Below are 19,825 nucleotides of genomic sequence, written 5' to 3' on the forward strand. Positions count from 1 at the left end.
TACTTTGACATTATATTCTGTTAATTTGACCCATCAATCTACCCTGAAAGCAAATCGCACATGTTCTCGATTAAGGTAGCTTCATCGTAAGTCTTCAAATCAGATAGTATGACCATTATGAAAATTAAAAATAACCAGCAGAGCCAAAACAATTTCAGAAGAGAACAAAATCAGGGAAGTTATACATGAATTTTGCAAGGGCAAAGAATACAAGGTCAATAGTTTATTTTAGATACCCTTAAGCAGGGTGCGGAAATGCCCTTCTATTCATAGTTTGCTGATATCATTCCTCAGGGATGGATGTTGGGTTCCATCAAATGCATTTTCCACATATATTGAGGTCATTTATTTTTTACTCTTTTAATATGGTAAGCGACATTGGTTGATTTTTTAATGTGAAATCACTCTTGCATTCTGAGAATAATCACCACTTGATAATAATATATTATTCTTTTATATATTGCTTGATTTGAATTGCTAATACTCAGCTAAGGATTTTTACATCTATATTCATGAGGAAAATTGGTCTGTAGCTTCCTTTTCTTGTAATTTTCTTTTCATAAATGAGCTGGGAAGAGTTCCCCCTCCTCTATATTGTGAGGGATCTTACGTAACGTTAGCATTACATCTTTCCTGAACATTTGGATAAGATTCACCATGAAAGCCATCTGGGTCTGCAGTTCCTTTTGTGAATGAGTTTTCAGTATAAATTCAATTATACTACTAGATAAGAGATATTTATTTTTGTATCATTTGTGTTACATTACTGTTTCTCAAGGAATTTTCCAACTTTGTTTATATTTTTATATTTATTGGAATATAGTCACTCATGCTACTATCCTATTGTCCTATTAATTTCTGTAGGATCTATAGTGATATCACCTCTTTTACTGAAGATATTAGTAGATTGTATTTTTTCTGTTTTTAAAAATAAGTCTAGCTAGAGACTCACGGATTTTATTGATTTTTCAAATATCACTTTACATTTATTTCCACTGTTTTTTGTTCACTTTTTTACTTCATTGAGTTCTTCTCATATTTATTGTTCCCTTTCCTCTACACTCTTGAGTTTATATTGTTCCTTTTTCTGCCTGCTTCTTCATGTACAAGTTTAGATGATTAATTTTAAAACTTTCTTCTTTTCTGACACAAGTTTTCCAAGCTCTAAATTCCTTTCTACGTCAGCTTTATCTGTATACCATAAGCTTTGATACATTGTGCTTTGTATCACTGAGTTCAAAATATTTTTGCTTAATTTTCAAATATTTAGAGATTTCCCAGATATTTTTCTTCCTGATTTCTAATTTAATTGCAACTGGTTCACAAAAGATAGCTTATGTGATTTCAATTCTTGTAAATTTATGTGGATTTGTTTCAAGGAAACATATTATCTATCTTGGTGAAGTTTCCTATGTACTTGAACATGTGTCTTGCTGTTGGGTGGCGTATTCAGTGAGCACTAGATCAGGGTGACTGATGGCACTGTTCGAGTCCACTGTTTCCATACCAAGTCTATAATTGTTGATTTCTATTCTTTACTTTTGAATCCTGAGCTTTGGTCTTTAAGTATTGGAAGTCTCATTCTGGGCACACACACACACATTTAGGACGTTATGTCTTCTTGACGAACGGATCCATTTCTTGTTGCAGAAGTTTGCTATTTACCTCTTACGATAATCTCTCTCAAACATGTTTTGTGTAGCAACAATAAAGCAGCTGCAGCCCTTTTATCATTAATATTTACATGGCACATTTCATTATCTTTCCATTTCCAAGTGTTTCCTTTTTTTATATATTTAAAGCACATTTTCTGAAGACTGCATAGGTTTGTGTTGTATTGTTACCCAGTGTGATCATCTGCTTTTTTATTGTAATTTAGACCATTTACATTTAGTGCAACTATTGACAGGGTTGGGCTTAAGTGCATAATTTTGCCATTTTCTTTCTGTTTGTCCCATTTGTTCTTCTTCAGCTTGTTCCCCTGCTTTTCCTCTTTTTTTACTAATTGTTTAGATTAATTGAGAAATTTTAGTATACATTTTCTCTTTCCCACAGGCTTATTAGCTAAATCTTCTTGTTTGTCTTTTTAGTAGAGGCTATAGAGACTGAGCATCATTAAAATATCACAATCAGCCTTCAACAAATACACAACTTCACATTTAGTCCCATAAACTTACAACCATATACTTCATTTTTCACTTCCTCCCCGCCCCCCCCCCCCCCGTATGTTACCTGTACTCACTGGACTCCAGTATGTGCTGCGAACTCCACAATACATCCCTGTCTTTATTGTTGTTTTCCCTCATGTCTCTGATAGATGATCTGGTGTTAAACAAGACCACCTTCCTTTGTTTGGCCAGTCAGAACACAAACATCTTCCAGCTCCTGTGAGCCACAGGAATCGCTCGTTTTACATCCACAGGCAGTTTTCTTTCAGTCGTTCTCACTTTTTATATAGATTTCCGGACTGTGCATGTGCAGCTTAACATTCAGCCAAATTTTCATAGGACTAGCCAACGGGAGTCCTATGAAAATTCGTGGAGCCCCTTCTTTACATAGCTTCTTCCTGTCCAGTGACCTGCTCTGCAAATTCCAGACACATCAGCCTTGCTAAACTCTGACTTTTGTCCTCAACTCAGAAAGACTGTCATACACCATCTATCTGTATGTCATGCACACAGGCCTCCACTGCTTGTGCCACAGTCTGGGAAATACCTCCAGGGAGAAAGGTGAAGTGATCATAGGATCTCAGGGACTACACTCCTGAGTTGCCAGTTAGTGAAAGACTCCAAAATCATATTTATATATTTTGTCCAGTTTTCTAATTTATGGAGTAAAGATAAGTTAGTTTTTATAAACTAATTTGTCATAAACAGAGGTGGAATGAGAATCATATAATATTATCTTACACTTTTCTTTCCCACATTCTAGCTTTATTTAAATACTTTTTGTTTAAAATTATTTTTGTTTAAAAAAATAAAATAATTATTGTCTCTAACCATTATATATTTCAGCTTTAAAAACTATAGCCCTGAGGGTTTTTTTTTACACACTCTCTTTTACGAGGTTTTATTTATATGTTCTTGCCTTTTATATGCTATGATAGCATTCATTATGCAATTTTGTGACAAATTTTACTTACACTGTCTTTATTTTTCCATGTTGCAAAACATTTCTGACAAACGTGATTTTAAACAGCCACAGAATAGCCCATATGTGAGTGTCCCACGTCCCCGTGATGAATATTTAGGACCTCCCAGTCTTGCTAATCTGCACAATACCGTATGACTGTCTCTGAGTATAAATCTTTGTCTTCACATTACAGAAGGCCAAAAGGTAGGGGCCCTTTTAACATTCCTGATACACATTGTGAAGTCGCTGGTGTGGGAGTGTAGTCAGTCCATCTCGTGTCGTTACAGAGCATTAATCGTTTTTGAAATCGTTCAAGCCTGGCAGGCAACAACTAACCCTTTCTTGTGGTTTCAATTTATATATATTGGATTCCTACTGAGGTTGAATCGTTTTTAAAAACATGCTTATTAACTAATGTCCACGCGTATGCCTTCTGTTGTGAATGATCGGCTCATGTTCCCTGCTCCTTATTCCGTGGTACAAATGTCTTCTCCTGATGCAAACTCCGCCAAGAAAGTTGCCCACCGTTTTTTCCCCTCCTCATACTTCAAGGCTTGAATCAATTATCTTTGCCTATGAAAAGCATCTTATTACCTCTGTGACATGTCTAATCCCACAGCCTGCTCTACTCCCAGAGCTCATCCTATGTCTTGATTGTACGACTGTGTCCTTTTATAGGATTTTGTTGAGGACAGGAATTCTTTCCCAACTGTCCATGTACAGCAAGCCCTCACCTGGATGAATGAATGAATGAATGAATGAACGAACGATTCGTGCTCTGATGATGCTGAGGCCCCTGCCTCCGTGTTCACAGGTGTGAGGAACGGACAATAGCAGGGATACTTGGTTCTTCGTCCGAGGGGGAGCTGAGGAAACCGGCCAGTGTTCTTGTGTGGCAAATGTGAGGCAAAACGAGGAAACCGGCCTTTGGCGAGGACAGAGGCAGAGATAAGGACAAAACACGTTCTCTGAGTGAAGAGTGTGGTTGGAAAGCTGACATGGCTGTTTGGCAGGCCCAGCCGGAGCAGACAGCCTGCTGGTCAGACTCCGCCGCCTTCCGCGCAAAGCCACGGTCCGTGAGTCAGGGCGAGGCTTGGGGACACAAGTGAGAGGTCCCCCGACCGCCAGCCTTCCTCCTTGCAGAAGCCGTGTCTTTGAGGCAACGCAGTGCAGCCGCGGGCTGACGGACCTTGTTCACGGGCACGCCCAAAAGCGTTGGAGGGAACGAGGGCACACGTCTCCGGAGGAATCCGTCGGGTCTCCGTGGGGCCCCCCTCCCCTGCCTCACTCGCTGAGGCGCCCGCGCCCTGGGCTCCGGTGCTATGGGAACGCTGGCTGCGTGCCCCCTTCGCCGATGAAAAATGTCCATCCTTTCTTTGGATCACGGAAAAGCCAGATTAATGTGATTTTTCTTCCTTGATTCTAAGAAGTACATTTAAATGTCAACCGTCTGAAAGGAAAAATGCACTTCAGTCGATACGGTGTGCGGTATATTTCCCATAATGCGAGGTTTCACGCAAGGTCAATAGTATATGTAAATTTTACTCATTAAAATAAAGTCATTTTTATGTTTTCCTCTGGCACTGAATAGTTAAAAGAAAGATGTTTTAAATTGCCAGCTTGTCTCATTTTCAAGAGTAATTGAGATCCCGAAATAACTTGGATGAAACCTTTTTAAAAAATGTTTACAGAAATGAATTTTTCTTTAGTTCAAATAATGGGAAGTCAGTGTCTGCTTCTGTTTCAGATTTTTGTTTAATTTAATTCCACCAATGCTCTTCTCCTTTGGTTCATCCCTGTCCAAATGCATCATTTTATCTTTTTAGTATTGATTATTACATCCCCGTGTTGTAAAAGCATGTCGTCAGGCAGCTGCATTTATGGTGAGACGAGACAGTCCATTTCAGAAAGAAAAATCAGGCTTTGGCTTTCTGAGACTCATGACTATGATTCATTCTTCCCCCGGACGTACAGTTTGCTCCCAGGAAGGTGCCACTCTCATTTCTTAAAAGGGAACACGTCCACTCCTTTGCTTATTCCTTCCCTGTGAAGTATGCAGGGTGATCATTCAAGCCACAAAACAGGAGAACAGTAGTTCCCCAAGCACCCAGGGGAGCGTGTGGCAGAAAGGGCTGGCAGGCGGCTTGCTGTCCCTTCCTGCGACGAGCTCTGTCTAAGGCAGGGGTTGGCGGGGTCGATGGCTCCACGGCGCCCACGGGCAAGTCTCTCGTGCAGCTCTTCTGGCCTCGGTGAGCACCCTGGCCTCAGCGGGAGCGGCCCCCCGGGCCTGTGTTTGCAGCTCTCAGCTCAGATAGCGCAGGTGCACCGGTGACGCTTCAGCACCGCGTCTGCTTCGTGACACATGAGGCCCACGCGCAATGGCCCGAAACGCAAACATTTATCCGGCTCGTGAGTCATGGGTCTCTGGCGGGTCTTTTGGTTTCAGCTGGACTCGCTCACTCGTCTGGAGGTGGGGTGGCTTCCACAGGCCCACGATGGCTTTCTTCCGTGCGCCCCCTCCCCCAGCACGCGGTGGGAACGTGGTGCAAAGGCAGGAGGACAGACGGAGAAGCCCAACCCAGCAAGGGCTGTCCAGGCTTCTGCCCGTGCCGTGTTTGCTCACAGCCCCTTACACAGCACGTCCCCGGCGGAGGCCGGGGATTAGCGTGGGGGGACCGTGAGTCGTCACAGGGTTGGGAATCTACCACAGCGGGATTCCCTTCTGGCCAGCACACGGGGGCTTCACCCTGTCGGTGCCCTTCCCCCTGACAAAGTGAGCTTGGTCTGCGCTTGGGAGAGGGGGTCCGCCTCTGCAGCAGGGTCTCAGGGGCACCAAATGCTTCCGTGGCCCAGAGTAGCTGCCCCTTGGCCTCTGTGGGCCCGTCCACGGGCCCCAACAAGGGCCCGGCCTTGGCACGCCGTCACCCCACCTCAGTTATCACCTGCAGGGGCCGTGGGCGGGGCTGACCCTTGGGGGCAGGGTTAGGGAGAGGATAAGAAGACAGGACATGGAATGGGACGGATGGTCCATGACTGAGGAAAGGGGTCTAGATGGGGAAGCCAAGCCTTCGATGCCCCCGCCGCGGCCTGAGGCTGACTCCACGCGGTGAGACAGAAGCCTGGGCGGGACCCTCCTCCCGGGCCGCACGGGCACACCTTGTTCTGACGGGAAGGCAGAGACGGAGCCGGCGGGTCTCTGTGAGGAGGCCCCTGCGTTTGTTTGCAAACTTGACCCCCACCCCGGACGCTCACCCGGCTTTCCCCAGCGTCCTCACCCGGGACGCGACCTCTTCCATCACGGGCAGACGATCCCTTGAGATTCAACAGCGGCTCGCTTTTAATTCTGCCCTTTCGAGGCCAGTTACGTGGTCTTGGGTTACTTAGGCGAGATCTGGGGCCTTCTTGGACCCCGCCTCCCAGATGGCAGTTACGAGTCCTGCTCTTTAGGATTATCTTGAGAAATAGAGATTTTGCACACCTACTCACGTGTGTGTCTACACAGAAACGTGCATATATGGTTTTGGCATGTAGCACGTAAACTTATCACTGACGTGCCCTGACTTTCAAAATCACGGTGTCCTCAAGGCACACAGGGGGGACGTGTGGCCTAGATTTGGGGTTGTCTCTGTGGTTTTGCTTTGTTATTGTTTAAAACAAGGTGGGGTCCAGAGATGTTCCCAGGGAGCAACTTGCTCAGAGCATCGTCCTGGGGGAGGCCTGCTCTCTCCCGTCAGCCCCACGGGACACCTGCTGTCCCCCACTCAGCCCTGCAGGAGGCCGGCCCTTCCCAAACTCAGCCAGTCGGACCCCGGGGCTCCTGAGGGAGCGTCACCAGGGCTCCAGGAGCATCTGGAGGAGGTGACAAAAGCCTGCGCACAAAGCGGGAGTTTCCTGTGTTAAAGGGAGCCTGGGGCGGACGGCGGGGGCGCCGGGCCCATCAACACCACCCGGGGTGATGCCAACAGCTTGGTGTCACATGTGGCAACAGGCACCGAACTAAATACAATCAGTTAATAACCATTTGCTGAACAGTTTGACTTTTCCACTTAACCACAGCTGTGTGTTGAACTGTTGGTAAATACATAACGTCACAGGGCCCAGTGGTGGGCGTAGCCTAGGTTCCTCGAGCACGGACACAAGACCACCCTGCAGAGCTCACTGAAACGCGGGGAACGCGCAGGATCAAACGGGCAGGGGCCGAACCCGGGGGGCTGGCTCGGTATTTAGTGCGATCTTCCTGCAACTCTAGCCCAGGGGCCCCAGGAGGAGTTGCCAGCAGCAGGCGAGCACAGCGTCTTCAAAACATCAGCGTCTGCAGAGCTGGGGGGCCCGCACCCCAGGGCCTGGGCGAACCTCGTTCCTCCACCCCTGTTCCTCCCTCTCTGTCCTCCTCCAGCGAACACCCCGCTTTTCCAGAAGGACAGCAATCTGGGACGGCGGTTCTCCAAGTGTGCTCCTGGCAAGGCAGCACCAGCTTCACCCGGGGGCTTGATAGAAATGCAGATTCTCAGGTCACGCCCCAGACCACCGGCTCCAACGCTCCAGGCTGCGTCCCTTCAGGGTGTTCTGAGGCACCCAAGGTCTGACACCCATTGTCCCTGACGTCAGGTCACCACCGAGGGATCTGGAGCATGGAGTTTGCCTCAGACGCCGGACCCTGAGGACACAGGGCATTTTATTGCCTGATGGGCTTCCTGCGGTCCTGAGATTTGCTCGTGGAAATCCTTCCTCCCAGGCATCGTGCAGAATCTGTGGATCCCACAGGGGCACGGACTGGGAGCTGCCACAGAAAGCTGGTGTGAAGATCAACCATCTCTGTCGTCCCCAGTTTCAGGTGGGGACAGGAGCGGTGCCGCCCGCGTGCACAGAAACAGTGCCCCCTTCTCCGGGTCTAAGGGACCCCGCAGGAGAACGAGCAAGCTAGTTAATATGCAGACAGGCCAGTGAGGACTTTCGCGCCCCCAGGGGGGTGAGGCTTCACCAAAAATAATTGTCCCATTCCACCAAGAGAAAATCATATCATACAGGGAATCTGCAGTTCAATTCTCAGGGGCTGGCGGTAAAACTGGAGATAATTGCGTGTGTTTACTGAGCCAGGCATCACTCTCCGCCCGCATGTGCACACACGCATGCAAACCTCCAGCAGGACTTGGAGATGGCGGGCCAGCCGCTTACTTGGCACATGGAGACACTGGACAGAAGCACCGAGTAGCCTGACCCGGCTCACGAGGCTCGGAAAGGGACAGGGCAGGATTTAAAAGCAGCAGCCGGACTTTGGGGGGTGCCCCAGCGCCCACGACACCAGGCTCCTGGGGCAGAGAGGAGACCAAGCCCTCGGCTGGTCCTCCAGCGGGGGCTTTAGGAAATCACTGAGCGTGCTCCCCCAGGGTCCCCCCACTGGCCGTGCGCTGTGCACACACGGGGCCGGCTCATCTCCAGGGAGATGCTCACACGATGGTCACAGGGAGGCACCGTGGTCCAGGCAGGCCCCCCGTCGGCCTCCTCCGGAGGGAGTCCTTCCAGCGAGGACACTGGCAAAGCCCCACCAGGTCTCGGTAAATGATGAAGGGTCACGTTAATGTCAGATCGGACCGGTCACTGCAGGACACCACGAGCTGCCCGGCAGGCTCTCCTGTGGCAGCCTCCGATCCCCAAGGCCCTGGAGTTTGCAGGAAAAGCAAGCAGCAGTTGGAAGCGGAACCCGCCTGGCCGACCTGCAGGGGGCGAGCCACCCGGTCGCTGCCCTCACTGGCCTTAGCTGCGACTCCACACTGAGCACACCTCCGCGGGGGGCCTTTTACCATCCGGCTCACTGCGCGGCTTGTCCTGGGCACCTGCTGCAGCCCGGGACCCTCCCCTCACAGGGCTCTGCAGCTGACCCTCAGCAAAATCCCAAACGCCCCTCCACGGCCCGACCAGCGATCTGTCCACACGGCTCCCACAGGGGCCTTTGCGGGGAGTGGGGTTTCCCAAAGCCAGTGCCTGTCGGATCCCCACCCCCTGCCCCCATGACACAGCCACCCACGAACCGCCTTCATGCTGGCCTCCCTGTCCCCTCCAGCTGGTGGCAGCCACCCCCACCCCCCCAGTTCTTGACCTCAGCCCCCTCCAGCCTGACTCTTGTTAGAGGAGGCAGCACGTAGACTGGGGTCCGTCCTTCGTTCATGCCTCTCTCACCGAGTGTCCAGGCCTCCTGCATCAGATCCACCCACCGGCGTGTTCACTAGGCCCCACCCCGGCGTTCGGGACGTCGTCTGCCCTCGAACCCGCGTGGCCGCCACTACGCCATGACTGAGGGTGAGCGCGCTGAGTCCCCGCGTCCCCCTCAAGCGTCCCTCGCTGCCACGGTGGAGGGGGGCAGTGCACGTGCCGCCGTGCAGCCCCCCGCCCCTGGCACGCCTCCCCCCGGGTGCCCTGCCGCGTCCGCCAGGTGGCGCCCGCGCAGCCGCACGCGCGGACCCTCATTCGGCTGTAGCCGTGCGGGGGGGTCAGTCTACATTCCAGGGTAAGTTACGCAGGTCACGTCCGAGGGGGACTTTGTGCTCAGTCCTCATCCCCCGGGGATCAATGGCCCTCCGGAGGCCTGCTGTTTGGTCACCATCTATCCCCCGACTCGGGCCATCGTTGCGTGAAGCCCGTTTCTCTCCCGGGCCCCCTGCTCGCCCTCCAGCGGGCGCGCTCCGCTGAATGAGGATGCGTTTACATCCCTCAGCGTCAACGCAGACAATCCGCCCCGAGGTGCAAAGGTAGCGGGAAGCAGAACCGCGTCTCCGCTGCCGGACACGTCACGTGGCCGTGCCGAGCATCTCTGTGTGCGCGTGAGGGATTTTATTGCCCATAAATCTTGAAGAGCCAAAGTGTACTTGTCCTTGCAGGAAGGGAATGATCCCTTGGTAGCACCTCGTGGTCTCCGAGGACGTACCTAGTCCCTGAAGCTGGAGACCGAACTTCGGGCGGGTCGGGGGTGCGCCTGGGGGCTGTGGAGCGTGGGGGCCGCCTTCCCCTGGCCGGTGACCCTCTGACACCCCTGTGCATCACGGGGGAGCACGCGGGAGCCCATGCACCTGCTGTCAGGAAGGCCCGGTGCTCGCAGAGGCGAGGTGGGGAGAGCCTCCATCAGCCTTCATTTGGCGGGGGAGCGGGATCTCGGGGAGGGGGAGCAGCCAGCCCGATCCCTCGGTGGGGAGCCCCGCAGACCGAAATTGGCCTACATTCGAGGCCCTTCCTAATCGAAACTTGTTTCTCCTCCCAGAGCCCGATGAGAGCAGCCGAGGACCGACACGCGGACGGGAACGGGGTCACAGGTGGGCACACGGGGTGTTTGCAGGTGCGCGGCAGGGGGACAGAGGCCACCGGGTCCTCAGCACATGAGGAGCCCGCATATGATCTCAGCACCACCCTCCTGGCTTCCTGGGAGGAGAGCTTCTTAAACATGAGGATTTCTTTCTGTTGTTACTTTGACCTACTTCGCTCCTGTTTGTGTGGTTATTGAGAATGGGCCACGCGGAGCCCTGTGGCTTTTTTGGGTCACCTGGGGGAGGCAGGCAGGTTGATAGCTTATCACAGCCTGCGACGGGGCTCCCAGCTCTACCTGGGGTTCAAATCACTGCCTGAGACCTGAGCCACGGAACATTTCACTCTAATTTGCAAAGACTTAAAAAGCTGCTGCACAGAACAAATCTAATCGGAACCTGTGCTGTGATGACCGGTCTCAAGCACTTAGGGCAAGCACCCATCTGTGCTCAGTTGTGCAGGGCACTGCGCTCACTCCTTTACACACATAACCCCTGGGGCGCTGGGGAGGGGGGAGGGGCTCAGTCGGTTAAGCACCCAACTCTTGGTTTCGGTTCAGGTCATGATCTCACGGTTCGTGGGTTTGAGCCCCAGGTTGGGCTCTGTGCTGACAGTGCAGAGCTTGCTTGGGATTCTCTCTCTCCCTCTCTCTTTGTCCCTCCCCTGCTCATGCATTCTCTCTCTCTCTGTCTCTCTCTCTCTCCTCTCAAAATAAATAGATAAACTTAGAAAACTAAACACACAACTCCTTTGATCCCCACAGCAGACCTGGGATGTAGCTGTTTCCATTATTATCATCCCCATTTTACAGCTGAGGAGCCCAAAGCACAGAGAGGTTAAGCAATTTCTGGAAGGTCACACAGCTAGGAGGGGACAGCAGGGATTTGAACTTGGTCTTGGCATCTGTGTTTATACCTTCACTCTCCAGTCTCCAAACACATTATGAAAACCACATGAAGTGGGGCACCTGGGTGGCTCAGTGGGTTAAGCGTCCGACTTCGGCTCAGGTCACGATCTCGCAGTTCGTGGGTTTGAGCCCCGCATCAGAGGGCAGACAGCTCAGAGTCTGGAGCCTGCTTCGGATTCTGTGTCTCCTCTCTCTCTGCCCCTCCCCCGCTCATGCTGTCTCTCTCTCTCCTTCAAAAATAAATAAAAACATTAAAAAATAAATTAAAAAAAAAACACATGAAGTCAATACCGCGGGTCTGGGCTCAGCCATGCTCAGGATCCATGGAGCAGGGAGGGAGGCACATCTAGGTGGTGCTCTGTGACAGCACTCGACTGAGGACTGTCAAAAGTCATTCCCGTACAAGCTGCACCCAGAGAGGCAGGCTTATCCAGACCCATGGGGTCCTCCTCACTGAGCAGAGGGAAAGTTCGGTGGCAGAAGAGGACGGTCTGGTTCCAGGCCACTTCCCTGTGCCTTGAGGAAGATCCCCTGGGGACAGGTTGTGCTTGGGACTTGCAGTCCGGCTGGCGTTGGACCCCGCAGCCTCCCCGCATCAGGACCTGGAGGCCGTGGGGAGCACGGTGCTGGGCTCCAGGGAGCGGCCTGGGGGCGCTGGAGGGCCTGACGTGGGGACGTGGGACAGAGTCCCAAAGCGACCAGAGCAAAGCTCCATAAACCGTGTTTCACTGGCCTTATTGGCATGGATCCACTCCTGAATATAATAATGATAGTAATAATAATAATCAGTAATCTCGTGGGACAAATAGCACAAGAATTAGATGATTCTAGTTACTGTTTTGTCTTTTCTGAGTCTTTGGCTGTTTTGTCAGAAACAGGACGCATCAAGGGGCACCTGAGAGGCTCAGTCTATTAAGGATTTGACTTCAGATCAGATCATGATCTTGTGGTTTGTGAGTTCGAGCCCCATGTCAGGCTCTGTGCTGACGGTTCAGAGCCTGGAGCCTGCTTTGGATTCTGTCTCCGTCTCTCTCTGCCCCTCCCTGCCTCATGCTCTGTCTCTCCCAAAAATAAACATTAAAAAAATTTTTTAAATCACTAAAAACAGGGCGCCTGGATGGCTTAGTCGGTTAAGCGTCTGACTTTGGCTCAGGCCATGATCTCGGGGTCTGTGAGTTCCAGCCCCACGTCGGGCTCTGTGCTGACAGCTCGGAGCCTGGAACCTGCTTCGGATTCTGTGTCTCCCTCACTCCCTGCCCCTCCGCTGCTCACACTCTGTCTTTCTTTGTCTCTGTCTCTCTCAAAAATAAATAAACAGTAAAAAATTTTTAAAAGAAGCAGGATGCATCAATGCACTACATACTTAGTCTTAAATTTCTGAAACTTACTCGATGCGGGATCCCTGACCTGGGCAGCTGCTCACAGGAGAAAGGATTTTTTCTTTTCTCTGAAAAAAGAAAATCTGTAAGTAAATTAGTTGTGGGGCCACCGATAAAAATTAAATAAATGTTTAGTTTATTGTGAAATTTGAATTTTCAACTGGAAAAATAGCCTGGGAAAAAAATTAAATGATTTGAGTCCCAGCTCAATAAAATCCCCCAGAGGCAGCTTCTGGGAAATAAATTAAGTAGTGAGTGAATTGTACTCGACGACATTCAAACGATCTATTTTTTTATTTTTATTTTTTTTAATTTTAATGTTTATTTATTTTTGAGAGAGAGAGAGTGAGTGGAGGGGAGGGGCAGAGAGAGAGAGAGACACAGAATCCGAAGCAGGCTCCAGGCTCTGAGCTGCGAGCACAGAGCCCAACGTGGGGCTTGAACTCATGAACCGCGAGATCATGACCTGAGCCGAAGTCGGTCACTTAATCGACTGAGCCACCCAGGTGCCCCCAAACTATTTATTTATAATTTGGCTTTCCAAATTAACAATTTCACTTAAAATAATTCTCCCACATAAGGAAGTGGCCGAGTTATGTGGCCCGTTGTGGAGCAGGTGACAGAGGTCTCAGGCTCCCTTTGTGGGGGTCTCAGTCCCCAGTTAGGTTCACTCCGTGTAACATCTGGGCAGATGGACGCTAAAGGTTTCCCTGAATATGGGCCAAGACAAGTTAAGAGAAGGCTAATTTGTGCTTACATGCTTTGTTATGCCGAAGTGCGTCATCAGTGAGGGTGTTCTAGAGAAACACCACCAGAAGTGTGTGCTTGTGTGTGTGTGTGTATACCTACACCTGACCTGTACCTGTATTGACCATCTATCTATCCTTCTGTGGAGAGAGGGGTATAGGGAATGAGAAGGCTGTAGTGTCAGGTCCTAATCTGTAGGGCAGGCTGGAGGCTCGGGCAGGATCCGGGGCTGCAGTCTTGAGGCAGAATTCCTGCTCTGAGACACCTGAGTTTTTGCTCTTAAGGCCCTCGCCTGATTGGATCAGGCCCACCCACATCATGGAGGGGGACCAACTGTGTGTCGTCCCTAACACCACACCCAGACTGCTGTCTGGTTCACTCAGTGGCACTACAGCCTGGCCAGGTTACACGTAAGACTGGATCACCCTCCTCAAAGCTGTCAGGGCTCCATCTGAGAACAGACATACCTCCTGTTTTCTTAGGAACAAAGGTTGAAAACTCTCCCCGCCACGTGCCAGGCTTGTCCCAGAGCAGGGGTGCTGTTAGGTCACATGAGAGCCCTGACTGCAGAGCCTCAAGCAGGCAGGGGGTTCTGGGATCTCTCCTGTCAGAGCTGGAAGAGAAGAGACCCCCATCGGGCACACAACGGAGGCAGAAGGAAGGGCAAGGGGGGGAGGAGAGAGATCCTGGGACCAGGCTCAGGGCAATGTCACCTCCCCAGGTGCCTGCCCTCTCTCAGTCTGGGCCAGTTCCCGCTATGCAACTCCATTCCGGGGCACCCCTGAAGTCTGGACTGCTTTATTCCGGGGCACCCCTGAAGTCTGGGCAGCCCCATTCCGGGGCACCCGTGAAGTCTGGGCAGCCCCATCCGGGGCACCCCTGAAGTCTGGGCAGCTCCATTCCGGGGCACCCCGGAAGTTTGGACCCGCTGCTCCTTTTTGCCATCTCTCCACTTAATGATACAGAAATGAAAGCAATCTCCAGCTCTCAGGACTCTCTCCCCTGCTCTTCTCTCCATGCTTGGGAGAAGGTAATGACCGCGTGCACTGCCCTGGCATGGGGACGGTGACCGCGGTATGGGGCCTGGGGTCGCAGGGAAGCCCGCGAAGCATCCAGTTTATAACTTAGAACCTCTTCACCTAACATTTGGACTTATTTTTATGGTAAAGAGTATCTGAAGAGGTTTTTCTTTTTCCGAGTCTAAAAAGAAATTTGAGGTTATTTTCAATGTCACCTTATTAAAGTAGAAGCTGAAAATGCTTTGAAGCCGTGCCAGACGCAGTAGCTTCCCGATCACTGAGGCTTTTCCCAGCGTGAGCCGAGAGCCCCTCTTCTCCCCTCAGCCACGTGGCGGGATAAGAGCCCTCCTTCCAAATTGGTTTATCTCCGCCCACGGCAGCTTCTAGCTCAGTGTCAGGGAAAGAAGCCCTCCCTCGGCAGTGTCTCAGCGTAGAATGGGGGACACGCGGCCAGCATGGGACGCCGTCTCCAGCAAGACGCCACCGACGTGCCCGTGCCCACCTCCGTCACGGTCGGCTCTGTGGGGGTGGGGGGACACCATGCCGCAGGGACACAGACCCCGTCCTCAATCCCCTAGCTTCGTTTCCACCCCGAACTCCGGCTTCCACACGACGCACCCCCTTCGGTGCTCCTGGGACCGCCGTCCGGCCCTGTCGCTCCACGGTGCCGTGGCCTCCCCCCGAAAGGGCTGGATGGGGAGGGAGAGTGGTCCCGAGTGCCTGACGCCGTGGCTGTGGTGAGTGGGAATTTGATAGACTTCCCCAGAGGAGGTGCCCCAGGGCACGAGGGTCCCAGGAGGGCTGGCCCAGCAGCCCCCCACGTCTAGAAGCCCACCCCACAAATCCTGCTGGTGTTCCAGCTACCTGGTGTCATTAAAACACTACACCAAGAATGAGTTAACACAACACAGGTGTATGGGCCTTCGGTAGGGATGCCTTCTATCAACGGGCGACTTCAGCTGTACGCATGGCTGACATCTCCCACCAGCCAACGTGCTACTCTCTGGGTTTCATTTCTGTGCTCACAAAATTGGTAGTTGGCACCCGGACCGTCACTGATTTTCATCCCCGTTGGAGCTCTGTGTGAGGGATGCAGGGCCCCCACCACGGACCCCACGGGCCTCAGTTACCCCGGGCACCTCCCTTGCCCTCAGCTGGACACTAGGACCAGAACGGATGACGATGACCACAGATGACGCGCCCTCACCCCACTGTCAACGTGCACTCTCCTAGAGATGCTCACGCCCCGGCAAGGGGACGCCCGCAGTGACCACGCATCACACGCATAGCTCATTATAACCACAAGCCCGACACTTTGAGACCAACCACATCATTCCAGATTTGGGCTCCCAAGAGCCTTTGACACGCTCAGAAGATGTAACATATTTTATTTTGTAAGAGATACTGGGTAAGCAGAGCCTTCCTCTGCTAATTATTTGTCAGGCCCCAGAAAAATCAGTCAGCCATTCCCATGGCTTCCCCGTCATTTCGCAAAGACGGTCTCCGACTTTCTCCCTCCAGCTCTGCTCGGGGGGCCCGCCGCTTGCAAATGAAGGTTTAGGTGCAGAAATATGAGGGCGCATCCTGGCAAGAGAATCTGACAAAATTATTAGTTATTGCGTGGAGACAGAAGGGGATAGGATCAGAAATGTGTTCGCACACAGCAGTATTTTAACAACAAAGAAACGAACGGGAAAGATAGCATTTTCTACGGGAGCTTTAAAAATCAATTACTGCAGATTTCCAGTGGAGAAATATGTCTGCTCAGCATAACTGTTTTCATCTCCCACATTAACAAGAAATATTCTGCTGATTCCCTGGCTCACCATCCCGCGTGGCCCCGGTGCCGAGGGATCTCCTGTTTGCCCCCAGAGGGAGAGGGCGGCCGCTATCTCCCCTGGTTTCTAGAGCCCACTGTGCACTTGTGGGCCCACGGGCTCTCCGGCCGGCCCATTGCGTTCCTGTCCACAGCATGAAGGGATGACGGGTGGAGAGCCGGGAGGACAATGTAGTTCGCTGCCCGGGGCCCCTCGTGCGTGCGGTTTCCCTCCCTCGTCATCGAGCATTTGTGGCTGTGGGAGAGGAACGGCCAGTGTCACCCGTGGGAAGGGAGCCCCTCATGAGCCGGCCTCGCGGCGCTCACCTCCGCGGGGGGCCCTGCCAGGTGTGTGCGTGGCCCCCCGCCAAGGCCAGGAGCACCTGCCTCAACCCAGAGCCTGCGCCTGGTAGACACCCACGTGAGTTTCGAGGAGGCTTCACACGCGAGGGCTCTCTTCCCCCACCGTGGTCCCTCCCGCGGAGCTTCTGAGCCGATGACTCAATAGACGTGTTTGAGTCAGTCCCCGTTGGAACTTCTCAAGGAAACAAAATGGCAGGTGCCAGCCCTTGATTTCGAAAGAAGGGCTACGTGAGTCACCCAAATAGGCCCCCACCCAATTTGTAACTGTCTCTGAATTAACTCTGCTCACAGGCTGCATGGCGGCCGGCAGAGACCTGAGCTCAGGGGACCCCCGTCCCTCTCCCCGTCAGCTGTCTGTCATGTGTCTCTTCGCACGGTCTGCAGGCCAGCAGGGGCTTCCTTTTGAAGATGAGGAGGATCGAGAACTTGGTGAAATCCCCCAGAGCAGATCACGCCCCTCTGGTCGAGCGATGGTTTAGGGAACTTGTCCTTGTCCACACAGCACGGAGACGGGAGTGCCCCCGTGAAAAGTTCCTGGTGATCCATGGCTCCCTTGAAGGTACTGTGGACAAGATTTCGGGCCACTCTGCCACGAGCCTCACCCTGCCCCCGTGGCGCTCCCACTGCTCAGGCACCCTGGACGGGGCAGCCCGCCCCTGCCGGGCAGTCTTCAGAGTCTGAAGGTGTGCACGTGTGTACGTGTGTGCACGTGTGGCTCCGTGCGTGTGTACGTGTCTCTGTGTGTGTGCATGCATGTGTCTGTGGGGCTGCACGTGCGTGGGTGTCCATATGAGCGTGCACGCGTGTGCACGTTTGCAGGTGCGCACGTGTGTATACGCGTGTGCATGTCTCTGTGTGCATGTGTGTATGCACGTGTGTGCACAGGTGTGTGTGTGTAAGTGTTCTAGCGGAGAAGGGTTGCAGGTGGACGGCTCCGGAGAAAGGCGCTCTGAGCCACCCCCAGCACCCCCAGCACCCACATCCGAGTCGCCTACATGGTGAGGCAAACGCAGAGGTCTGTTCGTGAAAGTCAGGCTGCGGAAGGGAAGGTAACACGCAGAAGTGTTCACGAGCAACGTGAGACATTAAAAGATTAAACCAAGAACAACTTCGGCAGAAGTGCCTGCTTAATTAAAATTAAATTCTGGGGGCGCCTGGGTGGCTCAGTCGGTTAAGCGGCCGACTTCGGCTCAGGTCACGATCTCGCGGTCCGTGAGTTCGAGCCCCGCGTTGGGCTCTGTGCTGATGGCTCAGAGCCTGGAGCCTGTTTCGGATTCTGTGTCTCCCTCTCTCTCTGCCCCTCCCCTGTTCATGCTCTGTCTCTGTCTCAAAAATAAATAAACGTTAAAAAAAATTAAATTAAATTAAATTAAATTCTGGTGGTGGTATAACATATGCCCCATTTAAAGCAAACCCAACATAAAATATCCCTAATTCACATAAACAATAAATTAGCAAGCGGTCATTTCCATTAATACCGTCCTTCTTCCCTTTGCAAAGCTTTCGTTCATTCATTCGTTGCACAAACATTCCTGAACACACACTGGGGCTATAACCATCAATGAGACAGTCACATGCTTGTCCTTAAGGAGCTCGTGCTGCAGACGGGAGGCACACGTGCAAAGGGGCAGCTAGAACAGAGCGTGACAAAGAGCCTAATGAGAGCTGTGTTCCAGTGACAGCAGGAGCCCCAGGAGCCGGCAGAAGCCCAGCGTGGTGCGGGGGGTCGGGGGTGGGGGGAGGGAACGATTACCGGGTGCAGGGACCACGCTCGGGTGGCGCTCAGAAGAGGGAGATACTCGCGCTCGAGGCGGGTGTATCTGTCAGCGCGGGTGAGGTCGCACAGTCACCAACATCTCCACACCTCGGCCTTGGCAAACAGAGTTGAATTTCCTGCTCATGTGAGATCTGCTGTGCTCCTGGGAATGCTTTAGGGTAACGCCCCTTCGGGTGGTGGCTCAGGAACCGGAGACAAAGGCCAGACCCAGAGGCTACATGATCTGGGCGCTCGGCTTCCTCTGTCTGCTGGAGGGTCTCGCGTCGATGATTAAAAACTTGGCCTGGTGGTGACGCACGGTGGTTCTGTCCCCGCCGGCCGTGTGCCCTGCCTCACCCTGAGCGGTCACGGGAAGGTGCCCCTTCCGCTAGTCGGGAAGGAGGAAAGGACCGGAACTGCCGAAGAGCAGGAAAGCCCACCGGCGTCAGGAGACGTGCAGACCCCCGAAGCGTGAGCGCAGAGGGTCATCGGAGAGCCTCGCGTGGGGACGCGCGGCTGCCCGCGAGGCGGAAGGGGACTCAGCACTTTAGGGGTGACCCAGCATGCCAGGCCAAGGACCCCATCCCACTCCTGGTGCGGGACCACCCGAACGGTGCACGGTGCCCAGGGAGACCAGGCCAGGACTCAGCTCTGGGGACAGGAGGGGACATCTCTTACAAAACGTAAGGCTCGCCAGCACTCGAGGGGAGGAAAAACATGGTGACATCATGCGGAAGACATTGCGGCTCCTCCCATCGCGATGTTATCTGCACGGTAACATTTGAACAAGATGTGACTCATGGACAGATCAGAGGAGTTCCTGTGGGCGAGAAAGGGACACTCGGAGGAGGGTCCTGTCGCCAAGTAGCAATCACACATCGGGGGAGACTTCGGAGATCAGCGGCTTCTTTCTCACAAGGTCGCCTCGAGCCTCCTGCAGATGGAGAGAGGGGCACAGATGTTCCTCAGCGCCGCCTCCGCTCCGGATGGAGACATCCCGCAACCCAGGAGTCCACCAGGAGGCGGTGCTATAACTGGAGCCAGGCGCTTGGGATCTCGGGCCGCGGTTGTTGCCGAGTCCCTACTTCCCAGGGGAGGAGCCGTGCCGTCTGTGGGTCCCAGCGTCTTTGTGGGTGGAGAGGTGGTGCCATCCACGGGGAGCACCCTTGGGACCTGGAAGGCAACGATGGCAGCGACGCTGAAGGGGCGGGGACTCCAGGTCAGCTGGCCCCTCGATGCTCACTGGTGGGGCGTCCTCGGGCAGGGGACCCTCGGCGTTGCTAGCTCCCACGTCGTAAACGCCCTGGGGCAGTGATCTTGAGAGCTTTAGCGGCAACAGTCGCCTCAGTTCATCTTTCGCCCAGTGAACCAACGAGTCTCATTCGACCTGAGGACTCAACGGGTGCAGATCTG

Source organism: Panthera pardus, unplaced genomic scaffold, assembly GCF_024362965.1.
Source record: "Panthera pardus isolate Hobbes unplaced genomic scaffold, ASM2436296v1 HiC_scaffold_22, whole genome shotgun sequence".
NCBI lineage: Eukaryota > Metazoa > Chordata > Mammalia > Carnivora > Felidae > Panthera > Panthera pardus.